The 11,013-nt window shown below is 40.2% G+C and overlaps 1 pseudogene across 1 annotated transcript; it reads left to right on the top strand.

The window, feature by feature from the left end:
* The first annotated feature begins 4,051 nt into the window (after positions 1 to 4,051).
* On the top strand, positions 4,052 to 10,628 carry LOC147325505 (uncharacterized; annotated as a pseudogene). The gene is made up of 14 exons (XR_015130573.1): positions 4,052 to 4,122; positions 4,278 to 4,511; positions 4,686 to 4,792; positions 4,925 to 5,093; positions 5,437 to 6,318; positions 6,412 to 6,511; positions 7,885 to 8,003; positions 8,092 to 8,214; positions 8,876 to 8,941; positions 9,063 to 9,152; positions 9,821 to 9,925; positions 10,123 to 10,228; positions 10,377 to 10,438; positions 10,532 to 10,628. The product of XR_015130573.1 is annotated as an uncharacterized LOC147325505 (transcript).
* Positions 10,629 to 11,013: the final 385 nt, after the last annotated feature.

Genomic DNA, 11,013 nt, shown 5'->3' with positions numbered 1-11,013 from the left:
TAGTTCCTCTCCTGCTTAGTGCTGAAGTCCACTATCAGCTCCTTTGTCTTACTGACGTTTAGAAGGAGGTTGTTCCTCTGGCACCAGTTCTCCAGATTCCTAATCTCCTTCAGGTAGGCCGTCTCGTTGTTATCAGAGATCAGGCCCACCACGACGGTGTCGTCAGCAAACTTGATGATGGTGGTGGAGCTGGTAGTGGCCACACAGTCATATGTGTACAAAGAGTACAGCAGGGGGCTCAGAACACACCCCTGGGGGGCTCCAGTGCTGAGAGTGGTGGAGGCTGAGACATGTCCGCCCATCCTTACTGCCTGTGGTCTGCCAGTTAGGAAGTTGGAGATCCACTGACACATAGATGAGCTGAGTCCCAGATGCTCCAGCTTGGTGGTGAGTGTGGAGGGAATTATGGTGTTAAATGCAGAGCTGTAGTCTATGAAGAGCATTTTAACATAATTCCCCCTTCTAGTGTCCAAGTGAGTGAGTGATGTGTGGAGGAGATGAGAGATGGCATCGTCTGTGGAACGATTTGGACGGTAAGCGAACTGTAGTGGGTCCAGTGTGTCTGGTAGTGAAGAAATGATGAAGTCTCTGACCAGGCGTTCAAAGCACTTCATCACTACTGAGGTGAGGGCTACAGGGCGATAGTCATTGAGAGAAGCAGGGTGGGGTTTCTTCGGGACAGGAACAATGATGGACTCTTTGAAGCATGTGGGGATCACCGACTGAGATAAAGAGATGTTGAATATCTCAGTGAACACAGGAGCTAGCTGGTATGCGCAGTCTCTGAGGATACGACCTGGGATGCCGTCTGGTCCTGCTGCTTTCCTGGTGTTCACTCTCTTGAAGGCTCTCCTTACTTCATGCTCGGAGATGACGAGCACGTTTCCGGTGCTGGCAGTATCTTCCTGTCTGCAGCCGTTAGCGCCGCTAACACTAGCATTGTTGGAGACCTTAGCTGCAGCCTCGAAGCGAGCATAGAAAGTGTTCAGCTCGTCTGCCAGAGTCACGGCCGCGTTCGTCATACCGGTTGTTGGTGCTTTATAGTCCGTTATTGTCTTTAGTCCCCGCCACAGGCTCCTAGAGTCACTCTGTTGGAGTTGTGACTCTAGTTTCCTCCCGTAGCGCTGCTTCGCCTCTTTCACCGCCCTCCGCACGTTATATGACGCGGCTTTGTACGGGTCCATGTCCCCCGTCATGAGTCCCGTGTTGTAGGCAGCGGTGCGGGATCTCAGAGCGTCACGGATGGTTTTATCCACCCACGGCTTCTGGTTGGGAAACGTTGTGATAGTCTTTGTCTCCACGGTATCATCCGCTAGTTTCCCGATGAATCCCACAACCGCTTCCGTAAACACGTTGACGTCATCGTCGGAGCTGTTTCTGAACATGCCCCAGTCTGCGTCATCGAGTGCGTCCTGTAACGCGGCCACCGATTGATCCGTCCAGCGCGCGACCTTCCTCTGAACCGGAACTTCCTGTTTCAGCCTTTGTTTGTATTTTGGCATGAGGAAGATGGCGGCGTGATCAGATTTGCCAAACGGGGGGCGGGATTGTGCCTTGTAGCCGTCCTTGACCGTAGTGTAGCAGTGGTCCAGTGTCCTTTCACCCCTGGTGGGGCAGGTGATGTGTTGATAAAAGTTCGGCGCTGCGCGTTTGAGGTTGGCGCTATTAAAGTCCCCCGTCACAATAAGCGCAGCGTCCCGGTGTTGTGTCTGGTGCTGTGTGAGTGCCTCATGCAGCTCGCATAAGGCGGTGACCGTGTCCGCTTGTGGTGGAATATAAACGGCACTTACAATGACCGATGTAAATTCCCGAGGTAGATAAAAAGGACGACACATGATGGACAGTAGTTCCAGATTTGGTGTGCAGGAGCGTGTGAGAGGAACAACGTTCGCACTGTTGCACCAGTTGTTGTTCACCATTAAACACACGCCGCCTCCCCTTGACTTCCCCGAGTCCCGTGTCCTGTCCATGCGGTGAACCGAGAAGAACTCGGCCGGCTGGATGGCGTGGTCCGGCACCGCTGGGTTCAGCCATGTCTCGGTGAAGCAGAGGAGATTGCAGTCCCGAATGTCTCTCTGGAACTTTATCCTGGCCCTGAGGTCGTCAAGCTTGTTCTCCAGTGACTGGACGTTGGCGAGCAGGATGCTAGGCAGAGGTGTGCGGTGTGCACGAGCTCTCAGCCTGTTCCTGACGCCGGCTCACTTCCCTCTAGGCCGCCGCCGCTTCCCTTTGTTCTCCCTCGAGATCTCACTCGGCCAGCTCGGATCCGGAGTTAAAAACTTCGAATTGTGAGTACATTGTATACCAATAGAAACAAGAGTGTCACTGTCATACCCAATGTACCCAATGGTGATGATTTTGCCGATTTAGAAACGCTGAAAACTAACTTAAAAAGCAAAGACAAAGAAAAAGTGGTCGGAGCAGTCGTGACGGCAGCCGACCTCACCGGCGCCATCTTATATTCCATGTCAGACCTTTTGATAAACAAAATTCTAATGAAAGTGAGAACATGTATACTGTTACATCTTTCAGAAAATGTTTTGAAATTGTGGTGCACAGTTCAGAATAAATGTTTTTCAAAAACCATTGCATCTTTTTAGTAAATGTTTATTTCCAACATAAATTTCTAGAAGTTCAGAACAGTAAAATTCCTGCTTTTTAGAATGAATTAGAAGATAACTCTTACGTAGTTAAACTAAAATACTCTTTGAGAGTTAATATATAAACTCTTAACACCAAGTGTTAAATTATCAACTCCAGACAGATTTGGTGTTTAACACTAAATCAGAGTTAACGTACCAACTCTCCAAAAAGAGTTAAACACTCTCTGGTGTGGACCCATATATACACTTTAAAGGATGATCGGGCAGAGAGAAATGAGTGGCCCATGGGCATCATCACGAAAGCCTTTCCAGGGAAGGACGGTCTGGTCCGGAGAGTCGAAGTGGAGGTCGTTAAAGATGGAAATAGAAGAGGATTCTCTCGTCCCATTACAGAAGTAGTTCTGCTTCTTTCTCCAAAGTCTGACTCTGCCAATTGATGTGGGCTCTTAAAGACCCCAAGCGGGGAGTGTTATGCCCCCAGAAATGTGTTCTTTGTGTTCTCTTTATCTCGCTATCGTAGCTTAGAGCGGTGTGTGTATTTTCGTAACCATGACAACACGAGAGCAGTTTACGCTGAGAGTCAGGAAGTGAATCTACTGTGTGACTCGGGATATTAGCGTGTGGGCTCATTCAACCGCCAGCTCCGCCGTTACAGGATTAATCCTTTTCTCTTCGCTAAGGCATAGTCTGTGAGTATAATTCATTTTGTACAATTAAGCGGTGAAGCGTTTTGAACCGTTGTCTGTTATTCGGTTAGCTTTATTGTGTCTCATATAAGCTATGCGGCTAGGCTGTCAAGCTGTGATAATTAGCCAGATGCTTTGAGCTTATTGCATCTATAATACATTTCATATATTTCATTGTATTGTGTTTACAGTATATTTCATTGTATTGTGTTTACAGTTTCACAAAAGTGCCCAGTAAAAACTTCTGGAATCCAATCGTCTGAGTCCTGGAGATTTTCTTGGGAGTGTTTAAGCTGAATGGAAACTTAGCCCATTACATGTATTGTCATGACTTTTACCACATATAGACCTGTCGTGGTTTAAACAGCTATAATAAACTTTTCTATTTTCTTGTTTATGTTTAGGGGAGCAGCTGTTTTACTGGCGCTACAAAGGCACAGACAAAACCATAAAGACAACGGTAGTCTGTGGGGCTGATGAGGCAAACACAATTTTTTCAGATTTTCATGCCAGTCCTACTGGGGCCCATTGCGGGTAAACAAAAACAAGAGAAGCCATTTCAAAGCGGTTCTACTGGCCAGGGATGTCAGTCGACATCAATAATTGGGTGGGTACTCCAAAACAAACTCTATGTAATTCGACTACAGCTAAATTATTTTAAGAGGAACACAGCAATGTTTCTGTATCTCTCAAAATAAGTTATGTAAACCTTGATCATCAACTATTGGGTTTGTTATTGAATTGCTTTTATTTTTGATTAGGTTTCACAGTGCGCACTTTGCCAGGCAAGTGCTGCAACAATTAAAAAACCAGCAGAATACATTCCGATAAAGGTTAGTCATCGACCATAGCAAATAATCACATTTAATCACACAATGTTTTCATTGCTTAGAAACCTACTGATTATATACTTAAAAAAATTATAACAGTAGACTAGCATTCTGTGTAATTTCAGTATTATTAACTTAACTATGATTTTCTTTTTAAGGTCTCTCAGCCATTTGAACTGGTTGGGATGGACCTCATTGGAATACTTACTGAAACCAACAATGGACATCAATACATATGTGTTTTTATTGATTATTTTACAAAATGGCCACAAGCATACCCTTTAAAGTCAAAATCAGCCGGGGAAGTGACAAACTGTCTCATAAAATTCGTCCACCAGTTCGAAGCCCCGAAAAGGATTCTTACTGACCAAGGCAAAGAATTTGTCAATTCTGTAAGTACTTTAGTCTTTGGCAAAAATATGTGAACTCATATTTGAATAATTTTTTGAAAATGGTTAATTTTCTGGTCTTTATAAATCTGTTGTTGAGATATTAGTATGACAGCTGTTTATTTAAATTCTTATTGTAATGTGCTTATAGCCAGTGTATATAACTTTCTTTTGCAGCTCAACAAAAGGGTTTGTGGACTGTTAAAAATTAAAAGAAGCCTCTGCTCCCCCTATCACCCTCAAACGAATGGGCTGGTGGAGAAAATGAATGGCACCATCCAGAGGTAAATTCTTGGAGTACATGTTATACATTTATGGGGGTTCCCTTCAAACAAAACATTAATGCATGACATTAAACTATTAAAAAATGTAAATGATCTTTCATATGAATGTCTTCTATGTGCTTTCATTGTCAGAGCCCTGTGTAAAGTTGTTGGCAACCAACCACAAATGTGGGATGAGTACCTGGATGCTGTAATGTTTGGACTCAGAACTAAAAAACAAGTGACCACCAAATACTCGCCTTACTACCTAATGTTCGGCAGAGAGGCTCGCTATCCTTCCGAAATCCCAGAAGAGTTCATGGTATGTCTTTTTGTCTGTGACAAACTACACGGAAATCCCACACAACGAAACTTTTTTAGTTTTTGAGGCGCAGGCAGATCAGTTTCAATGGATGCTATGTCACCGCCATAAAAGGACAACAACACTGAATATTTCTATGGATTGTTCCACCCCTCAATAACAGTTTTCTTCACGTCCAATCAATCCCAGGATACACTGAAGCTTTGCCAGAAATACATTGTGTCTTAAAACCTTACCAAAGACACTTAATGTAAATTTTCACTGTATTTCTCAGTTCTTTTATGTATTATCTGTGTATCTTACACAAATTATAGTAATAATAGACATGTCTTTTGATTTAAAGGTTGATGAGACTGTAGAAGACATTGTGGGGCAGGAGGAGGTGTCGGAAGACATTCAAAAGCATCAAAAACTGTTGGAACTGGTGAAGGACAACGTGGTCAAAGCTCAGGAAAAAACAAAGGGCAAAATAAAAATGATGAAGAGAGATGTCGTCTTCAAAGTTGGTGACAAAGTTTTAAGAGCTAACATAAGAAGCCAGCAGAGGAAATGGGGGAAACTTGAAGCAAACTTTTTAGGCCCTTACATTATTACAGCAATCCAAGGTAAAAGTGCAGATCTTCAGGATTCCAATGGGACAATCATTCCAAAAGTAAATATTGACCAACTAAAGTTAAGCAAAGACAGCATGCCAAGAGTGCCACACCGGGGTTTAAAGAAAACAGCAGCCACATTACTAACAGCACAACCAGGTCCAGCAGCACCAGCATCTGCTCTAGCTTCACAGGCTACAGCAGCACCAGTGGCGGTAGCACCAGCACCTCCTCCTAGAGCTACACAGGCTACAGCACCAATGGCATCACTTACATCACTACCAGTTCAAACTAAACATCCATTTCCAGTTCCACAAGGTATACCAATAACGGTATCAGAACCAGAGTCAGGAGCAACAGCACAGAAAGACAACGAACCACCAGAACCAGCCACAAGTGCTACAGCACCAGAACACGCTACAGCTCTACAAACCGAATCCAAAACAGCAGCCGACCCAGCCTCAAAGACCATAACAGCAGACCAGGCCTCACAGACCACAACGGCAGCAGACCCAGCCTCACAAACCACAACAGCAGACCCAGCCTCACAAACCACAACAGCAGACCAGGCCTCACAGACCACAACGGCAGACCCGACCACAACAGCAGACCCAGCCTCACAGACCACAACAGCAGCAGACCCAGCCTCACAAACCACAACAGCAGACCCGACCACAACTGCAGACCCAGCCTCACAAACCACAACAGCAGACCCAGCCTCACAGACCACAGCTCCAAATGCTACAACCACACAAGCCTCAGCTCCACAGATTACAGCCCAGCAATCTACAGCACAAACCATAGAACCAACAGTTGCAGAGAAATGTAAATAAATATAATATTTTTTTATTTTTTTAAAAAGGACTTTTGTTCCTATGACAGTGTTTGTTTCAGTACTCTGTAGATCATGGCATAGGAAATTTTACACCTTTAAAAAGATTTTGTTAGGTATATTTCCTAACAGAATATTTAAATTTAACAATATGTTAATGCTTTAAAAAAACATTCATGGGGCAAAACATTATAGAAAACTTGTAAAAGGATGTAAGCCACATGTGTAAAATTACACAAATGAAAAAGTGAGTCCTTCAAAACTGTGAATCTTTCTTTTGTTGTTGTGTAACCCAGAATGTTCATGATTGATATTGTACATCTGATGTACACTAAGAGTGAAAAGTTTGGACACACCTTCATTTTAATGTTGCTTCTTAATTTCCTTGTCTATTTTGTAGATTCATTGTTGATTAGAACTCGAGGCATCAAAACTATGAATGGACACATATGGAGCACTAACCCTAACACAAATGATGTAGTAAACCAAAAAGTATGAAAGAACCAAAAATATATTTTATATATTAGATTCTTCAAATTAGCCACCCTTTGCTTTGATCACTGCTTTGCACACTCTAGGCCTTCTGTCAGTGAGCTTCATGGGGTAGTCACCTAAGATGATTGTCACTGCATGAAAAGCATGAACACACAGAAAAACACTGAATGGGAAGGTGTGTCCCAAATTTTGACTAGTAGTGTATGTTCTTCATTTTCTTCTTTTCCAAAATTGCTGTCATATATGCTGCTAGTGACATAGAATGCCCACTACAAGAAGTATATTAATGTTGTGATGATGACTGCCTGCCAGCAACAGTTCGAAAGATCAAATACTCTTTAAGACGCTGCTTTTAACAGCCCAAAAATTGACACTCTATTTTACAGATAATAAAACTAGTTTTGGAGGAGAAAAATAACATTTTTCCAGAAAAGATTATGTAATAGTAAAGGCCACAGGTGCAAGCCTTGAGCCTGAGTATTTTAAAATATAGTCATGTAGCTGCAACTAAACATAATTTTTAAAAATTGTTGTAATAGGTGTTTCTGCTGGAAAAAAGATATGATAGGGGGCAAGAGCATTTCTATTGTTATGTATTTAAATTTATTTTCTTTTATTAATATGAATTTATTTAAATTTCTTTGTAGAACATTGTAAGTGTAACTTTACCCCCAAATAAAAGCAAATTTAAGTTCTCCTTTTTTTTTACAAAATACAATGTTAAACCATGTGCCCATTTTATCAGCGTCTTAAAAGTATTTACCCTGAAACACGTCTTTTGTCAGACAACTACATAAGAAATTATGCATTTGAAATTTTGATTTACATTTAGTCCTGCTGACTTATTTCTTTTTCTCATTACTTTTTGTAGATATAATGGATGCCTGGGCTGGAAAGAGTCCTCACATTCTACTCTCCAGAATTGGTGCTTACAAATTATTCTACTGGGATATCCAACAAATTGGTCCAGACATGGAGTTGGAAAGTGAGGTACAGTGATCTTTACTGACAACAATGCAACTATCAGTGTTTTATTCATTGACAACAGTTAACAAATGTTTACATTTTGTATTCGCAGTCTATTAATGCATATCTTGAGATCATGGTGAGACAATGCAAACGTCATAATTCAGCAAAAGCAGCATTCATTGATTCATTTTCAATGACTGCCATTTGGAAGAGAAAAGCTCCAAGACTCAAGGTAGGTATCTCTAGAAAGAATCTTGTGTGTATTGTTTAAGTACCTCTGATCATATCCACATCCAGATTTAGATTGGATAACAGCTTATGCAGAAAGAATAAATTGAGACTGGGGTTAGTAGATGTGGATAGTTTATTAGACTTGACAGTTCTCTTTTGTTCTCTGCTTGTCTGGTTTCCTCCTCTTTTTGTACACACTCCAATCAATGCTTGATTTGAGATTTTCAAACATTTGGGCTAATATCTCTTTTGAAATCATCAACACTGCTTCATCTCTTTAATAGGTACCTTTTTATTATCAAGTGATTCTTACGTCACTGTTAAAGAGGCTTAAGAAAGCATTAAACATTATTCTGCAGATGGTAAAAGGATTGCATTGAAAATGATTGAAAATGAACTCCATGTCCAAAACAAATCCTTAGAAAGACCTTTATTAGTCTTGGAGGAAGTAATGTGCAAAACCACTTATAAAAAATATAAGATAGTCCAGCTTCTTGCACAGGTTAAAGAAATGAGGGGTGAATCATGGCTGTCGCACAGTACTTTATAAGTGGATGATATATAATATATCATAAATTGCTTTAATAAAAAAGGACTCTAAACAACATGTTATTGCATTTCTTTCTGAAGTGAATATTTTTATTGTTTTGTTTCAATTTAAGATCAAACCCATGGAGCATGAAGTCATTCTGGGAATTGTAAATGAACATCATCACTGGACATTAGTGGTAAAAAAATAATTGCATTTACAATATTCATCAAATCAGTTTTATAAGACAAATGCATGGCATGCAGATAATCTTAACTCTTGAATTATTACATGTAATTCTCCACATAATTTTACTGTAGGTCATTTACTAACAAGAAAAGAAGTCACTGTATCTTGATCCACTCGGAGAAACTAAACAAGGTATCCAAAATTGTTTGGAATCAACAAGGTAAGGATAAATGTTGAAATTTATTTTGACCCTTTATTAAACGCTTTGTTGCTGTTGTTATTTATGTGTTTATTATGACAATTATAAGTATGATATCAATCAAAAAAAATTTAAAAAAAAAATTGGCACTCAAAATTAAAAAAATAGCAGCAACAGGTTTGAATTTTTGTGTTGGCCTTCTGATATTGTGGTGTTATGGGTTAATTTTGCCTTTAAAGAGAAGTCTCCCCATGTTTCAATGTTTATTTGAGGACATGATGTCTGTATGAGATGATGTTTTTACATTAGAAAATATAGCATGGGGAGAATAATGTTTAGTAGTTGCATAAAGTGTTGCGGAGGTTTAGCACTAAAACATCAGACAAATGTCTTAAATAATTTCACATAGGTTATACATGTGTGAATTTCATCTTTGCTCCTCCTCCACATCTCTTCAAAGTGTACTGTGTAAGTGATTGATTTCTATATCATGGGCGGAAACGGGAAAAAAAGCAGAAGTAATTGTCCACGGAAATGCGTTGTAGACTTTTAAAAAGTAATGATTTTAACAAAACAGTGTGGTCAGTTCTTAACTTGATGTTCAACAGACACTTAAGCTCTCCATACTGTTCACCTTCTTGTGTCACCAAAATTTTAAAACATGTTATTTGTTTTTATTTTACTTGTCTTTCATTCATGCGAAAAAAAGGATGCAACGTCTCAAGATGGACTTGTGACACAGTCAAACACCCAAAACAAGTGGACGCTACCTCATGTGGAGTCTTTGCATTGAAAGTACGAGTCTTAACCGTAATACATACATATATACGAGAATATTGGAAATGTTGTGTTGTAATAAATGTTAATGACAGGAAAAGGAATATAAGATAATTACACAATAAAAGAAAGAACTTGATTCACAGGAAACAAATTACTATAAAATAACATTTACAATATTAGCCTATTTAGTCATCTTCGAATCTCTTTTTCAGTTTGCTGAAAAGATCTTGCGAAAAGAGTCAATAGACTTTCTGTCTACAAAAAAGGCCATAAACACACACAGGCTGCAAATTGCCACCACTCTTCTCCTAGAGACAGGTAACTCATTTTCCACCATTCAATGTTCTCACATCATGAATATTTTCATCATGATGGCTGTAGAAACAAACCATATAGTTGTTTGAATGAAGTAATAAGTGCAGTAGGTAGTATACTCTATGTGCTATTTTTTCACTTTTTAAAACAGATGACTTGACAAACATCTGTCATTTCTGCGGGGAAGAAGAGCATGAAACTGACAACAAATGGGTAATGACATCAAGAAAGACTGCTAAATGTTATGATCAATTCCCATAAATGAAATTTTAACATTGGGATTTGTAATTATTTATTTTTTTACAGATTCAGTGTGAGATGTGTTTGCGGTGGTTCCACCAGCTCTGCGTGAAAAGCCCACCACCAGAAGATGTGTTTATTTGTCTTGCTTGTACATAGTTGACACTAAAGGTCCACAGCTAGTGTTCTTATGGCACACATTGTCGAGAACACATATCTACATATATAGATGTAGATGTTAAATTAAAAAGTCTAAAAAACCAAATGGTCTCCAAAGTTACTGTAGTTATTAGTTATACTGTTATTTATTTTGCAAATAAACTCTTTCGTGATAGCAACGCCAAGGTGCATTATTGATGGGGGGGGGCACACATTTTGGCAGCCGATGCCACACAGCCTGATAAAATCTGTATCCCTCCATAACTTTTGCTGTGAATAAGACATGGTCTCCAAAGTTACTGTACTTATTGGTTATACTGTGACTTATTTGGCAAATATACCCTTTGTGATGGCAAAGGCAATATGGATTACAGATGGGGGGGCACACA

Source organism: Aulonocara sp. 'chitande type north' Nkhata Bay, linkage group LG7, assembly GCF_057382095.1.
Source record: "Aulonocara sp. 'chitande type north' Nkhata Bay isolate Kocher_YH1m ecotype deep benthic linkage group LG7, A_spYH_male_GT1.1, whole genome shotgun sequence".
NCBI classification, from domain to species: domain Eukaryota; kingdom Metazoa; phylum Chordata; class Actinopteri; order Cichliformes; family Cichlidae; genus Aulonocara; species Aulonocara sp. 'chitande type north' Nkhata Bay.
The sequence above is the reverse complement of the archived record's forward strand: the minus strand, read 5'-3'. Positions and strand labels throughout refer to the sequence as shown.